Here is an 11,204-nt window from a genome sequence, read left to right as displayed (position 1 = left end):
ATCTCTGGACTGACAATGTGATAGCCAGGTCCTGAGCCTCAACAGACTCCAGCACCTACAATCTGATCTATTGGACTTACCACACTCAGCTAAGATGGAGTTGAAGAAGGACAACCACCACACCATGGAGCCTAGAGTGATTACAACTGAAAATGGGAGGATTGCATCCAGCATCCATGTGGAATCTGAGCCTCCTCTTGACATAGAGGTGCAATGGACACAACCAATCCAATGTCCACATAGAAGGGGTGGCATTGGATTGGGAAAAGTGGACATGGTGGACGATGGGTATGGGGAAAGGCAGGAAGAGATGAGAAGTGGAGGCGTCTTTGGGACATGGAGCTGCCCTGGATGGTGCTTCAGAGGTAATCACTGGACATTGTAAATCCTCACAGGGCCCACTGGATGGAATGGAGGAGAGTATGGGCCATGATGTGGACCATTGACTATGAGGTGCAGAGGTACCCAAAGATGTACTTACCAAATCCAATGGATGTGTCATGATGATGGGAACGAGTGTTGTTGGGGGGGGGAGAGGGGGGGGGTGGGGGGTGGGGCTGAATGGGACCTCACATATATATTTTTAATGTAATATTATTACAAAGTCAATAAAAATAAAAAAAAAGAAATGGCTAATTTTTCTCCTTACTCACCCCCATAACCTCTCTTCTCTTTCAAACCTTTAACTGGACTGAAACCACAGCAAGCCCATAAGGTGAAGTATAAAATGTGACCCATGAAGACATATGCTGTACTCTAAAAGAACTGCATGAGTTTTTCAATTTATAGAGACAGAAATCAGAAAAATATGCATGGGAGTGGATATTAAGGGTATAGGATAATGGTGGAAGGAATATAAAGTTAGATCAGACTGACTTTATTGATATGGGCCCACTAAGTACAGATTCGGGATTCAACATTTTAGCTAAAGAGGTTAAAAAGGGACTCTAACCATTTGTTCAGGTGGTTGGCTAAAAAATGGACCAAATGGTGGGCTACAATGCCTGACGTTATGATGCCCTATTTACCCTGATACACTATAGATCTATAGATGAGGGAATCCAAGGGCTTAGAGAGAATGGAATGCCAGAATGGATTTATCATTTAAGACCTGCCCACCAACTCCAAGAACGTCCAGAGGAAACACCTTTCAACAGGACTGTGAGGAAGAAATCTGAGAGACTCATTCCATCTTCTGGAAGCTCTGTGGTTGCTTTTCTCTGTAGGTCAGATAATATTGTGGGAATTTCTGTTGTGGAACTAGAATCCTTAAACACTAGGGATGATCAGATCCCAGACTGGCAGAAGCCAAGCAGCAGCACTTAATCACCACAGACATGAAAGTAGACTCAAAGTAGTAATTGAAACAGTCTGAGTCACAGAGAACTATGATGCTGGCTAATAAATCATGGGGTACTTGGAAGTAAAATTGATGGTGTGGCAGTTTGAGATTATTTTTGTGAATCCAAAATAAGAGAAAAAATATATTTGAAAACTAATCTATTCCTCTGGGTGTGAGAGCCTTTGAATGCATTAGATTCAGCTAACATGTCTTGATTAAATTACCTGTTAAAATGAAGGCTTTGATTCAAACACATCAGTAGGATGTCACTCAGGGTTGTATCTCCACCCCCTTGGTGGGCTGATATAAACAGACACTCACTCAAGAAAACATTCAAGAGGAGGAGAGAACTTGGTCATTTCAGTCCTGCCATGTGACAAAAAGGAGAACGCTCAGACTGCAAAAGCCCGAGAAGAGAGTGAGCCATTTGCCTGATAGCTTGCAGTCAAAGACAACAGAGCAAATAAGTATCTGTGAAGGCCCAGAAGGAAATGAGTTCTATACCAGAGACTAATATAAGAAGACCTGAGAGACCAGGCAGAGATTGCATGCTCCCTTGTTCCAACACATGGCAACTGACTTTGGTGAGAAAACAGCCTTGAGTTGGACTCTTTAGGGCATGGGACCTATAAGCTTTTACCCCCAAATAAATATACTATATAAAAACCAACAAATTTCTAGTATTTTGCATCAGCCCCTCTTTGGTTGACTAATCTGGAATTTGGTACCAGGAGTGGGGTAGTGCTTTTGCAATTACCAAAAATGCAGGAATGGTTTTATAAATGGGTAAGGAGTATTTTTTTTTTTTTTTTGGAGGAATAGTTAGATGCTTGGTGGAAAAGACCTGGAATGTTTTGAAGAAACCGTTTGTGATAATAGTGAGCTTAAAGTTATTTCTTATAAAGCTTTAGAAGGAAATGATGAAACTGTTATTGGAAACTTAAGGAAATTTGCAGAGAACTTAGCAAGATTGACTCCTGATGTTGTATGGAAGGCAGAATTTGAAAATGGCAAGCCTGGACACTAGCTGAAGAGCTTACCAAAGTAAACCTCAAGAATACAGCTAGGCTCCTCCTTGCAATTTAAAGCAATATACTAGAGGAAAGAGATAAGCTGAGGACTGAATTGTTGGGCACAAAGAAACCAGAACCTGATTCTGGAAATTCCAAGCCTCTGGAAACCAAGCTCCCAAATGATAGCACCCCATTCGAGGAATAAACTAAACCTGGTACTTGTGAGTCAGAATAGAAAATGCAGTTATACAGGAAAGACTTGTGAAAAATCTTACTGTCTGATGTCTTGGACCCCTGCTTCTTGCATGGTAAATAAATAAGCTTTTTGTGAGATCTGTATGAACAAAACCACTGTCAGCCTGAACTAAAAGAGACAGAGAGGGGAGAGATGCAAGGGAAAATATCTTTAAGAGGAGAATTATGGAAGCTGAGGTCTGGAATTAAGTCATCTCATTGGGCCAAGAGATGGACCCCACTCGTGTATAGAGAGGGTGTTTGTTCCAGCATTTGAAGAGGTTGGATGTTCCATCCTGCTCTTTAGGGAGTTTTGCCACCCCAGGCTACAAAGAAGGTGAAACATATTCCCTAAGGGTGGGGGAGTGAGGTTACTACCCCTGTTCTCTGAGAAGTGTGGGCTGTTCCCCATAGGTTGGGGAGAGTGAGATTGATACCCCATTGCTCTGAGAGGGGTGAGTCTGTTCCACATAGATTAGGGAAGGCCAGGTCACCACCTCACTGTTCTGAGGGGATTGGGCTTGTACACTAGAGATTAGGAACAATGTTACCTTCACCTCACTGTACTAAGGGTGTTAAGACTCTACCCCAGAGGTTAAATAAGGTGTGACCAACATCCCAACGTTCTTGAAAGATGATGTGGAGCTCAGTTGCCATCCAGATGCTTGATGAGGGTAGAATCAAGGAAATGGCTGTTGGGCTAGCCTGTGGAAAGGGTGGGCCCCATGAGGCCCCAAGGAGAAGAACCCATCATCTTAAGACTTTGAAATCTAATGGAGTATGCCCTAAAGGTTTTCTGAACTGTTGAGGACCAGTAAAGCATGTTTCCCTCCCAAATTCTCCTTGTGGTTATGCAAATATATATCCTATGCCTGTCACTTTGCATACTGGAAGCAGCTAAATTGTTTTGTAACTTTCACATGTCTAATGCCAGAGGGAACTTTTCTCAAGACAAACTGTATTTCTATAAACTGGTTGTGATAGATTTTTTACTTAACATTGTTACAGATCAAAGGATATTTTTTAATATTGTATTTATTTTTTGGATTCAGAGGGTAGAATGTGAGTGTTTGAGATTATTTTTGTGAACCCCCAAAAAAGAAAAATTATGTTTGGAAACTAATCTATTCCTCTGGATGTGATATTGTATTAGTCAGCTAAAGAGGTGCTGATGCAAAATACCAGAAATTGGTTAGTTTTTATAAAGGGTATTTATTTGGAGTAGGAGCTTACAGATACCAGGCCATAAAGTATAAGTTATTCTCTCACTCAAGTCTATTTTCACATGTTGGAGCAAGATGGCTGCCAATGGCTGTGAAGGTTCAGGCTGGTTCCTCCCTTCTAGGGTCTTGCTTCTGTCTGGGTTCGAGGTTCCTTTCTTCCCAGGGCTTGTTTCTCTTTCCTCTGTGTGCTTACTACCTGGGGCTCCACTTTAAGACTTCAGCAACAAACTCCAACATAAAAACTCCAACATTAAGAAACTTGCATCAAAAGCTCCAACTCTGTCTTTTGCCATGCCTTTTATCTGTGAGTCCCACCCACTAAGGAGTGGGAACTCAATGCCCTAATGATGTGGCCCAATCAAAGCCTTAATCATAACTCAATCATGCCCAGTAATAGATAAGAATACAAACATAATCCAATATCTATTTCTGGAATTCATAACTATATCAAACCAGTACACTCCATCCTCTAAATTCCAAAAAGACATTACAATATTCAAATAAGTCTTAAATCAGTAACAATGCAAGTACTAAATCATATCACAATCAATTTAAAGAAATACAGTTTGTCTTGGGCAAAGTCCTGTCTGCTATAGATCTCTGAAACTTACAAAACCATTTATCTGTTTCCAATACACAAATTGACAAACAAAAGATAAACATTTTCATTACAATAAGGAGAAATTTGGATGGAAATATGAGTCAATTCATGTTCAGTCCTTTACTGTTCAGTAAACCTGCAGGGCATCCTCCATTTGATTTCAGTCTGAGTGTCGTTCTTAAGATAATTGTTTCTTCTCCTTGGTGCCTTATGGAAACCCACCCTTTTCCACATGCTTGCTCAACAGCCATTTTCTTGATTCCAACTTCATCAAACATCTAGGTGTTGACCAAGCTCCAGACCTCACCCTCCAAGAGTGTTGGGGAGATTGCCACCCTTTACCCAATCTTTGGGTTAGAGTCCTAATCCCCCTAGGACAGTGACATGAAGACAACATTTCCCCTAACCTTTGGCAAACAGGCTCAACCCTCTCAGAGCAATGAGTTGACCACCTGGCCTTCCCTAATCCATAGGGGAGAGGTCCACCCATCTCAGACCTATGGGGTTTTGACCTTAACCACCCTAATCCTTGGGGAATGTTCTCCACCCTTTTTATCCCATGGGGTGGCAAAATTCTCCCCAAATATCAGCTAGGAACACCCACCCTCTTCAACTGCTGGGGCAAACTCCCCCTTTCTGTATTCATGGGTGGGGTTCCTCTCTTGGTCCAAAGTGATGTCTTAATTCCAGATCTCAGCTTCCATGGTTTTCCTCTTAAAGCTCTTTCTCCTTTGATCTCTCTTTTCCATGTCCCTTTTAGTCCAAGCTGACAGTGGTTTTGCTCATACAGCTCTCTCAAAAACCTTGTTGGCTTAGCATGCAAGAAGGAGGGGGCCAAGCCATCAGAGAGTAAGACTTAACACAAGTCTTCCCAGTAACTGCATCTTCACTCCTGATTTACAAGTTCCAAGTTTAGTTAAGTCCTCCAATGGGGCATTTCCATCTGGGAACTTGGTTTCCAGAGGCTTGGAATTAGTTTCTGTTTTCTTTATGCCTGACAGTTCAGTCCTCAGAATATCTCTGTTGTATAGCCTTTTGCTATAAGCTGAAAGCAGAAGCCAAACTGTATTCTCTTGGCTTATTTTGGAAATTTCTTCAGCCAAATGCCCAGCTCACTATTTTCAAATTCTGGCTTCCATAAAACACCAGGAGTTAATCTTGCTAAGTTCTCTGCAACTTTAAAACGTTGATCACCTTTCCTCTGGTTTCCAATAATAGTTTCATCATTTATTTCTAAGGCATCATAAAAAGTCTCTTTAGCATCCATATTGCTATCAACAGTCTCTTCAAAGCACTGCAGGTTTTTTCTTCCAAGCATCTCACAATTGCTCCAAAAACTACCCCTTACCCATTTATAAAACCATTCCAGCATTGGTTGGTTCTTATAAAGGGTATTTATTTGGGGTAGGAGTTTACAAATACCAGGCCATAAAGCATAAATTATTGTGCTCACTTCAGCAGCACATATACTAAAATTGGAATGATACAGAGAAGATTAGCATGGCTCCTGTGCAAGGATGACATGCAAATTCGTGAAGCATTCCATATTTTTAATGTAACATTAAAAAAAAAATAAAGACAAAAAAAAAGCATAAATTACTTCCCTCAAAGTCTATTTGGAGCAAGATGGCTGCTGACATCTGTGAGGGTTCAGGCTTCCTGAGTTCCTATGTTCCTGGGACTTGCTTTACTCTGGCTTCAAGGTTCCTTCCTTCCTGGGGCTGCCTTCTCTTTCCTCTGCATGCTGACTTCTCAGTGCTCCAGTCTTCAGCATCAAACACCAAAATCAAAACTCCAACATTAAAAGCCCTCAACTCTGTTCTTCACCACACCTTTTATCTTTTATCTTTTAGCTTCACCATGCCTTTTATCTTTTATCTCAATACTCTAATGACGTGGCCCAATCAAAGCAGTAATCATAACTCAATCATACCCAGTAATAGAACAGATTACAAACATAATCCAAGATCATTTTTGGAATTCATAACTATATCAAACTGCTACAGATACACTTTGATTTCATTAGATTCAACGGACATGTCTTGTATTAACCAACCAAAGGGGTACTGAAGCAAAATACCAGAAATCAGTTGGTTTTTATAAAGGGTATTTATTTGAGGTAGAAGCTTACAGTTACAAGGCCCCAAAGAGCACAACTCAAGGTTACTTAAGAGATTCTTCCTCACCAAATGTCTGTTGCCACATGTTGAAACAAAATGGCTGCTAATATCTGTGAGAGTTCAGCCTACCCTTTCCCCTAAGACTACGTGGACCAGTTTCTTCTGATCTCAGCTGTAGGCTGCAGGGCTGTTTTATTTCTGGCTCAAATGAGTGAGCATCTATTTATATAGCAGGGGGCAGGGACTCAATCCTGGGCCACTCCCTAATGACAAGGTCAAAACAAAGCCCTAATCTTTATTTAGTCAATAAATTTAAGAGCCTTTGAATTTAATACAATCAAAAGTTATCATGCCCAGAGGAACAGACCAGTTTATAAACATAATCAATATCTCTTTATTTTTGAATTCATAGATAATATCAAATTGCTACAGCCCCTTAAACAATTCCCAACTTGAGACAGTTTACAGACCCAGAGCCTCTTGAATGAGGTGAAAGCCAGGTCCCCTTGGGGAAGGATCCTGCTATACTACCAAAATTTATACTGTTAATCTTCTCAGGTTTCCCCAAGAGATCTAAGAGACTTATGGCCTATCACCAGGATAATTGTGCATTGGAGAAAGGGAAATTGTCAGATGTTTCAGGAGTTCTTAGACACTGGTTCAAAAGTGACATTAATTCCAGGAGACCCAAAATATCACTGTGGTCTACTAGACAGAATCGGGGTTTGTGGACTTCAAGTGATTGATGGTGTTTTAGCTCAGATCTATGACACAGTGGGTCCAGTGGATCCTTGGGCCTATTACGTGATTATTTCCCCAGTTCCAGAATGCATGTTTGGAGTTGACATACTCAGCAATTGGCAGAGTTCCCACATTAGATCCCTGACTTTCGGAGGGAAGGTAGGAAAGGCCAAATGTAAGCTATTTGAACTGTCCTTACCTACTAAAATAGTAAATCAAAAGAGTGTTGCTGTGGGGGGAGTGGTGGGGTGGGGGTGGTTGGGGTGAATGGGGACCTCATATTTTTTGAATGTAATATTTTAAAAAAATGAATTAAAAAAAATAAAACAACAACAACAACAAAAAACCACAAAAGCAATAATGAATACCTGGAGGGATTGCAGAGATCAACGCCACCATTACAGATTTGAAGGATTGAAGGGTGGTGATTCCCACCACATCCCCATTCAACTCTCCTATTTCATCTGTGCAGGAAACAATGGATCTTGGAGGATGACTGTGAATTATCCTAAATTTAACAAGGTTGATTACATTGGACCACTTCCATCTTGGGAAAGGACAACAATTGTTCTAGCTGGCGTAGACTCTAGATATGGGTTTGCTTTTCCTGTATGCAAATTTTCTTCCAAAACTACCACCCATTGACTTACTGAATGTCTTATCCACTGCCATGGTATTCCACACAGCATTGCTTCTGATAAAGAAACCTATATCACAGCAAATGATGTGAAAGAATGGGTACATGCTCTTAGAATTCACTGGTCTTACCTTGTTCCCCATTATCCTGAAGCAGCTGGATTGATTGAACAGTCTAACAACCTGTTGAAGACTAAATTATGGTGCCAACTAGGTGGCAATACCTTGCAGGGCTGGGGCAATGTTCTCCAGGAGGCTGTGCATGCTCTAAATCAAAGTCAACTCTGTAGTGCTGTTTCTCCCATAACCAGCATTCACAGGCCCTGAAAACAAGGGATGGAAATGGGAGTGACATCACTCACTTTACTTCTAGTGATCGATTCACTAGGAAAACTTTTACTTTCTGTCCCTGAAATCTTAAGCTCTGTTTGTGTACAGGTCTTACTTCCAAAATGGGGAGTGCTTCCATCAGGGAGCACAACAATAATTCCATTGAACTGGAAGTTAAAACTGTCATCTGGCTACTTGGGCTACTTAAATCTCTGAATCAACAGGCAAAGAAGAGAATTACTGGCTGGGCTGACTGATCCTGATTATGAAGGGGAAATAGGACCACACCTACACAATGGAGATTAACAATAATTTGCCTGGAATACAGGAGACCTCCTGGGCATCTCTTAGTACTGCAATGCCCTGTGATTAAAGTCAGTGGAAAATTGCAGCAACACAATCCAGGCAGAACTAACAATAGCCCAGACTCTTCAGGAATGAAAGTTTGGGTCACCCCACCAGGCAAAGAACCACAACCAACTGAGGTGCTTGCTGAGGGCAAAGGGAACATGAAATGGATATTGGAAGAAGGTAGTGATAGATATGAACTTCAACCACATGACCAGTTACAGAAATGAGGGCTGTAGTGGTCATAAATATTTCTTCATTACCTTGTCATGCATGAGTATGTTTGTATATGTACACAAAATGAGTGTTTTTCTTCCCTGTCCTTTCCCCTTATCATGTGGCACAAGTTGTATTAGTTTCAGGTCATAGTATTTAAGGATGTCAAGTTTAAGAGTAAATATTACCCAAGGAATTACACCCTATTCTGGAGGGGTTTTGTACATTTCTGGTTGTATACAGGACAGTTGAGTACTGTTATGTGGAAATATGTATGTGTCTTTTACTATTTTTATTTAGAGACTAAGTATGGTTTAAGATGATGTGTATGGCTGCCAGGCTGACAAGGGGTGGGCTGAGATGGTTAACCTGTGTGAACCTGGCCAGGTAATGATGCATATATTTTTGGTCAAGCAAGCCCTGGGCTAATTGTAATACAATGACATTTCATGGACTTTAAACATGTATAAGATGATTGCATATATGGCTGGTTACATCCACAATTAATTGAGGAGATTGCCATCAGCAATGAATGACATCTTATCCAATCTGTTGAAGGCCTTAAAAGGAGAAAGGATTTCAGCATTCAGCAAGACAATCCCCATCTGTAGTTCAGATAGCCAGAGTTTCCTGGAGAATTCAACAAGGACCTTCATCTGAGTCTCTGGCTTGCAGCCTGTCCTATGGAATTTGGGCTTGTGCATCCCCATAGTCACATGTGATAATTTTATAAAATGTCATACTATTTACAGATGTCTCTTGTCTGTATCCCTAGAGAATTCTGATTAATACACCTCTCATATTGGAATGAAACCCTCCCTAAAGTAGTATGACCTCACCTAAACTTGATTACATCTGCTAGGACTCTATTTCCAAATAAGGTCACATTCTGAGGTGCTGATAAGACTTGAACATATATTTTGGGGGAATACATTTCATCCACAACAAAGGCCATCTCCATATTGTCACATATCTTAAGCAATGGCTTGGGAATTTAAAAAATTAATCTTGGAGAAAATCCTTCTAATTTAAATGTGATTCATTAGTTAGCATTAAATATCCTTCTTTCAGATCCTTATTATATGGGGTTTGGACCTTATTATCCCCTGATCAGAGCTCTTTGCTAAGTTTCTGTCTCCTTTGTCAATTATGGTTTATCTCTGTGTTGTAAGTACAACATGGCAGGATACATGTCTATTTGGGGTTGATGCTCAAAACACCATGTAGACCTTACTCATGACTTGCATTCCTCTCCTCCTATGGTACTGCTCTAGGCTGACACAGATAGGTACTAGCAATAAGATAACTGAGCACTAGCCATCATCCTGGAGACATTTTACATAAACTCATGGATCATAGACAGGAAACATGGTTTCTTGTTTGGTGTCCTCTCCTCTCATCTCCCTGAGCTTTCCTTAATCGTAGTCAACAAGCATGTTAAAACAAAATGTGAAAAGGATATCAGTGGCACCAAATGTGACACAGACTTATAAAACAGTTTATGACAGAGTCAAAGGAGATGGTCTGGAAACATTGGTGGTCAATGATCAAAGTTAGTAACAGAGCTGGCTGGTCCACTCACCCCCGGCTCTGATGCCTGCACAGAATTCCTCTTTCAAAGAGAGAATGCATCCCTCATTTAGCTGTCCGAAATAAGAACAGGTCATTGACCAAAACGTTAGAATGTGAAGGAGCTGAGTGGGAAGCTGTGATAGAATTGATGTAGTAAAGTGTTCTCATTGTTTATTATGTTTAAAATTCTCATTTGACAAATTTGGGTGGTTTAGGGAGCTTGAGGGGAAAAGACATTTGCAGATCTATTTAATATTCTCCCTGTCACAGTTTTGTTTCTCCAGAATGAGATGATATGGCATTTGGGATACCATTATTTATTGAGGATCAATATCTGTGAAAGAAATGGGGAGGTGGTAGGTAGCAAATATGAGCAGAAAAAGAAGTTGGACTGTGTTCCAGGTCCAACAAAGCCTCAGCCAACCTGCCAGGAGCTCTGTAGCAAATAGTGGCTGGGCCATGATGTACTGCCTCACTCAGTGGCCAGTGCCCCAGGACAGTGGGTATGGGGTGAGGCAGCTCCATGCAGCTCAGCAGACTGAGGAAATATTCTTGAATGTCTGTTGTTCACAATCCTTGCACCTGGGCAGGAAGCCCTCTCTCAAGGTGAATTCTTGGAGGTGCATCTCTCTGTCAATCATATTCTCCCCAAATCATCTGCCACCCCACCCACATGCCATTCTTCACAACCCTCTGCCCTCATAGAATGCCCAGATATGTGATGTTCTGTCCTCCTTTATGCAGAAAACGTCACTTTTTTTCAAATGCCCAGCAGTTGGTTTTTGATGGCACCTACCTCCTAAGAAGGCAATGCAGTGGCCATACTTG

General features: G+C 41.1%; 1 non-coding gene across 1 annotated transcript; it reads left to right on the top strand.

The window, feature by feature from the left end:
* Positions 1-5,858: 5,858 nt before the first annotated feature.
* Positions 5,859-5,965, top strand: LOC111761451 (U6 spliceosomal RNA). The gene has a single exon (XR_002794815.1). It is a non-coding gene; the product is annotated as a U6 spliceosomal RNA (small nuclear RNA).
* The last annotated feature ends 5,239 nt before the right edge of the window (positions 5,966-11,204 follow it).

The sequence above is a fragment of the Dasypus novemcinctus genome, chromosome 2, assembly GCF_030445035.2.
Source record: "Dasypus novemcinctus isolate mDasNov1 chromosome 2, mDasNov1.1.hap2, whole genome shotgun sequence".
NCBI classification, from domain to species: domain Eukaryota; kingdom Metazoa; phylum Chordata; class Mammalia; order Cingulata; family Dasypodidae; genus Dasypus; species Dasypus novemcinctus.
Note: the sequence above shows the minus strand (reverse complement) of the source record. Positions and strands in the feature narration are given on the sequence as shown.